This window comes from Juglans microcarpa x Juglans regia, chromosome 3S (genome assembly GCF_004785595.1).
Source record: "Juglans microcarpa x Juglans regia isolate MS1-56 chromosome 3S, Jm3101_v1.0, whole genome shotgun sequence".
Taxonomy (NCBI): Eukaryota; Viridiplantae; Streptophyta; class Magnoliopsida; order Fagales; family Juglandaceae; genus Juglans; species Juglans microcarpa x Juglans regia.
In genome coordinates this window covers 12,160,606-12,166,727 of record NC_054599.1, presented here as the reverse complement: position 1 = coordinate 12,166,727, position 6,122 = coordinate 12,160,606, and positions in this window count along the sequence as shown.

Below are 6,122 nucleotides of genomic sequence, written 5' to 3'. Positions count from 1 at the left end.
CTAAACTCGCTACGAAGTAAGGCCAAGTCCCTAGACTTGCCTACCCCCATCCAGCAAAGCCGAGTTGATATGAACCCATGGGAATGAAATCCCTTGAACCCACAATCAATTTGAAAACTCTCCAAGAAAGCCAAAATCAAGTCAACGGATGGAGAACCTAGACCCGATGAGAACTAGTTTCAAGAACCTAGATTATATTAAAATCTAGACCCGTTAAAGAACCCATCTCAATAACCTAGATTACAAAAGAGGAACGCCACAAAGGTTGTGATTTACCTTTGATAAGTTCAAGAGTTCAATCAAGAACAAGAGGAGAAAACTCATCTCACAAATAAAATTCAATATTGTCTAAGCTTCAAATGAGGCTACAAAGAGTATTTAAACTAAACCTACTTAAAACTCTAGCCAAAATAAAGCCCTTTTACCCAAAATGCCCTTGATGAACAGTGTCGCGGCTACAGTACGCGCGGCCAGTACGGCTACAGTAACACTACAGTAATCTCTTGAAACCCTAGTTCCTAAAAAGTAACTTTCCAAATAAGCCATTGGCCAAAATACAAGGCCTTCCCGAAAACCCTAGTTCATTAAAAATAAGACGTGTGGGCTAAGCATCTTCAAGCCCACTTATTCTAAACTAATAAAATAAATCATTTAACCAAATTGGAAGCCTCCAATAACAATAGGCCCTATCTCTAAGTCATGTTTTCCACAACTTGAATCAAGTGGATCAAAGCTGGTTCTCCTTCTTTCAAGCGCATCTTGAGTGTTGGGCTCTTGCTAGCTTCATCCCAAGTGGATTGTACCAATCCGTGCATTGCTTCATTGATCTTCTTGGCCCTTGATCTTGTAATTGACCCATCTGGAACTTGCAAATGATCTTTAAGAGTAGGCCCACCTTGGTTCCCATCATTCCCCCTCTCCTCAAAATGATTCGACCTCAAATCTTCACCTACATCAACAGGAGAAAGATCAGAAACATTGAAAGTAGCAGAAACATTATACTCACCTGGAAGATCCACTTTATATGCATTGTCATTAATTTTCTCAAGAATTTGGAATAGTTCATCCAAGATACTCCTGTCATCAACTGGTAAAGACTTTAAATCTAAAGGAGCAAATGGATTAAGTCTATAAATAATTTCAAAATGTGAATATTGAATAGTAGCATGAACACTAATTATATGTAAACTCAATGAATGTCAAATAATACTCCCACAAATGTTCATGAAACATATCTATAGTTTTCCTTACACCAAAATGACCACTCCAATTATATGCAAACTCAATGAAACACAAATCATACTCCTGCAAACGTTCATGCAACAAGTCAATGTATGGCAAATGATACTCCCACAAACGTTCATGCAACAAGTTAATGTATGGGAAATGATACTCCCACAAACATTCATGAAACACACCTAAAGTTTTCCTTACACAAAAATGACCACTCCAATTATATGCAAATTCAATGAATGGTAAGCAATACTCCCACAAACGTTCATGCAACGTGTTAAACAATGACAAATGATACTTTCACAAACGTTCATGCAGCACGTCAATGAATGGCAAATGATACTCCCACAAACGTTCATGCAACACCTCAATGAATGACACATGATACTTCTACAAACGTTTATGCAACATGTCATTGAATGACAAATGATATTCCCACAAACGTTCATGTAACACAACAAAAGTCTTCCTTACACCAAGGTTACCCAACAAACCACCATGTCTATCACACACAAGCAACTTGCATATAAAACTAGTAGGCACACAAAGTCTATTCTCTCTAAACAAGTACCAATCTAGTTTATAGAACTTACCAAACGATGCTTTCTCACTTGTTCCATACACACTAGCAAAGTCATCATCATTAGAATGCAATTCCTTATCATATTCCAGTCTCAACAATTTTGCATCTAAAATGAAGACAAGGACATACCTTCTTGCTAAAGCATCAACCATAAAATTTTACATACCTTGTGTGTAGTTGAATACATGAGGAAAAGTATCAATACAGTCCTGCCACTTAGCCATTCTAGTCAGCAACTTACCTTGTCCCTTCATGTGTGTCAAGGACTTATGTTCTTGAAAGAAAGGTCAGTTATGAATTGTCGCACCTGGCACAAAATCAATGCAGTGTTTTATATCCCTAATAGGTGGTAATCCACTAAACACACGAGAGGAAACACAACCTCATATCCTCGCAACAAAGAGACAACAATAGTAGGCAACGATATGTAAAGTTCGTTAGTACTAAGACTCGCTTTAGCATAAAAACTCATTTTTCTCTTTGTTTTTCTCTCATGTTCTTCACTCTCTCTTTTCTTTCCACTCACTTCTTCTGTTCCACTCACTTTTTCTGTTTCACTATTTTTTTTTCTATTACTCTATTTTTCTTCATCTTTTTTTGTACTCTCGAGCTCACAATTATTTTCCAATCCATTCTCTTTTTTCTTGAGGTCTCAACCTCGTTGTCATCTTTTTTCTCTCACATTTTTCTCTCTCTATCCATTTCAGCCTCACTATTTCTTTGTTTCTCAATCTCACATTCACTCTTACTTTTTAGCTCAATCTCACTTCACTCTTCCTTTTTAGCTCAATCTCTTTTTCACTTTTTTTTTAATCGCTCTCACTTTCATTATTTCTTTTTTGATCACTCTCATTTTTACTCTTTCTTTTTTTATCACTCTCACTCTTTCTTTTTTGATCACTTCATTTTCACTCTTTCTTTTTTTTATCACTCTCACTCTTTCTTTTTTTGAGAAACCTCACTTTTGAGTTTCATTTGGTCCCCATGGACCTGTGTTGGAGTTAAAGGAGCAAGTTTCATTGTTTTTCCAACAATTTCAAAATTGTACATATTCCTTAACTCATCATGGATCACCTTCCTATCATACTGCCACGGTTTCCCCAACAAAATATGGCCAACATGCATAGGCACTACATCACAAAGGATTATATCCTAGTATTTCCCAATTGAAAAGGAAACTAGCACTTGCTTATTTACCCTAACCTCCTCACAATCACTCAACCACTGCAACATGTATGGTCTAGGGTGTTTTAAAGTAGGTAAATTCATTTTCTCAACTAAAGTAGTGCTAGCCAAATTAATACAACTCCTCAAATCAATGATCATACCACATACCTTGTTATTGATGTGGCAGCTAGTATGAAAAATGTTCTCGCTCTGATGCTTTGTATCATCCATCTTAATTTATGTATTGAGAGCACGCCTGGCAATAAGAGACTCACCATACTCTTCATTCTTACACTTATGTTCAATACAAGGCTCATTCCTCCTCCTATCTCTCTTCCCTTGTAGATTTCTAATTACCACTTCTTGACAATCCATTCTATCCCTCACTTCACCCAATACCAAGTTCAACTGCTCAAACTATTGTTGCATGGATTGCAACACAAAGGATGAGTTATCTACCATCCCCTTTGGTGAAGAGCCACTCCGGTGAGATTTTGTAAAGTGCTGCACAAAAGAATATTAGTAGAAAAACCCCACACACTCCATTACATGTTTACACTAGAATAATGTCACTTCACTCGTGTTTCACTCTTAATTGGTTTTTTCCCGATAATAGTCTCTCACACTCTCTTGCCTTTTACCTCAATAGTTTTTCCGCTCAAGTTCTTTAAGAACTAGTTGAACTAAATCAAGACAATACAACCTTGTATTATTCTAACCAGTAATCTAGATCCAAGAAACAAGAAACTCAAGGAATTTATATGAGGGAAATAGTAATTATAAAACAAGATACTAACTACAAATATGTATTCAGCCCATTTGATTATAAAACTCAATCAACAAATGTTTTTCTTTTCTTTTCTTTTCTTTTCATCAATTGATTTGATCACAATCAAGAATATCCAATTGAGAAAATCCTAACAATAACTCAAAAACCCTAACACAAGTGATATATGGCAGCCCATAGAACAAGAGATTTTAGCTAACACAAACCCTAGAACAATGAGATTCAGCAACCTTAATAGTGAAGAAATCCGGCAGCCACCTCTATTTTTTTATTTATTTTTATAATCAATCCTAAAACAATGAAACCCTAGAATTAGATATGCAAGAAATAAAAGATAGAATCAGACCTGAATGGAAACATTGCTCTAAATACCAAATGATATGAACCCGTGGGAATGAAATCCCTTGAACCCACAATCAATTTGAAAACTCCACAAGAAAGTCAAAATCAAGTCAACGGATGGAGAATCTAGGCCCGATAAGAACTCGTTTAAAAAACCTAGATTATATTAAAATCTAGACCCGTTGAAGAACCTGTCTCAAGAACCCAGATTACAAAGGAGGAACGCCACAAAGGTTGTGATTTACCTTTGATAAATTCAAGAGTTCAATCAAGAACAAAAGGAGAAAACTCAACTCACAAATAAAATTCAATAATGTCTAAGCTTCAAATGAGGCTACAAACTAAACCTAATTAAAACCCTAACCAAAATAAAGTCCCTTTTACCCAAAATGCCCTTGATGAACAGTGTCGTGGCTACAGTACGACTACAGGAACGCTACAGTAACCTCTTGAAACCCTAGTTCCTAAAAAGTAACTTTCCAAATAAGCCATTGGCCAAAATACAAGGCCTTCCTGAAAACCCTAGTTCATTAAAAATAATAAGTGTGGGCCAAGTATCTTCAAGCCCACTTATGCGAAACTAATAAAATAAATCATTAAACCAAATTGGAAGCCTCCAATAACAATAGGCCCTATCTCTAAGTCATGTCTTCCACAGCTTGAATCAAGTGGATCAAAGCTGGTTCTCCTTCTTTCAAGCTCATCTTGAGTGTTGAGCTCTTGCTAGCTTCATCCCAAGTTGATTGCACCAATCTGTGCATTGCTTCCTTGATCTTCTTGGCCCTTGATATTGTAATTGGCCCGACCATCTGGAACTTGCAAATGATCTTTAAGAGTAGGCCCACCTTGGTTCCTATCACGAGTCCTTAGACTCGTCGTGGTGTCCAGGTCAGGCATTAGATCCCGAGCCCTCGTCTAGGCCTCTTGACCAAAGAAGTCGAGTCCCTAGACTCGCTACTGGGTAAGGCCAAGTCCCTAGACTCGCCGATCTCTGGTCCAACAAAGCCGAGTCCCTAGACTCGCCACGAAGTTGAGTCCCTAAACTCGCTGCGGGGTAAGGCCAAGTCCTTAGACTCGCCGACCCCCCGTCCAACAATACTGAGTTCCTAGACTAGCCATGAAGTCAAGTCCCTAAACTTGGTGCGAGGTAAGGCCAAGTCCCTACACTTGCCGACCCCCTGTCTAGCAAAGCCAAGTCCTTAGACTGGCCGTGGGGTCCAGGGCCTGGCATTAGATCCTTAGCCCTCGTCTAGGCCTTGCAACCAAAGAAGTCAAGTCCCTAGACTCGTTGTGGGGTAAGGCCAAGTCCCTAGGCTCACCGACCCCCCCGTCCAACAAAGTCGAGTCCTAAAACTCATCACGAAGTCGAGTCCCTAGACTCGCTGCGGGGTAAGACCAAGTCCCTAGACTTGCCGACCGCCCATCCAACAAAGCCGAGTCCTTAGACTCGCCACAAATTCAAGTCCCTAGACTCATTCCGGGTAAGGCCAAGTCCCTAGACTTGTCGACCCCCCGTTCAACAAAGCCGCTAGACTCAATGCGAGGTTAAGCCTCGAGATTCACAGTAAAGTCAAAGAGTGAAAAGTAAGACACAAGCAGTTAGAAGAAACATACTTTCATTTCATTCATAAAAAAATGTGCAACCTTTACAGAAATAGAAAACAAAAGAAGTACCATACGAAAATCCTACGAAGACAAAAAGCCCCGAGCTAGTCACTGGGAGGAGGAGCACCAGGAGGGTATGGAGGATATCTCGACTTCTTGAAGTTCTTGACAAAATCTTGCGCTTGGGCATTCGGGGAAGGGAGGCTAAGGATAGAGTATGTAGGTCCAGCCCGGGTTCTACAGTAGGTGTTCATGCATCTGTTCGAGACCCTCTCAGTAGCCGTAAGACCAGGCAACGTCCTGGATAGCATTGGCCTTTGAGATTTGGGATCTGATCTCCATAGAATGTTGGGTGACGTCTTCCAAACAAGACTTCAAACTTGTGATCTCGATGTCGCGGGCTAG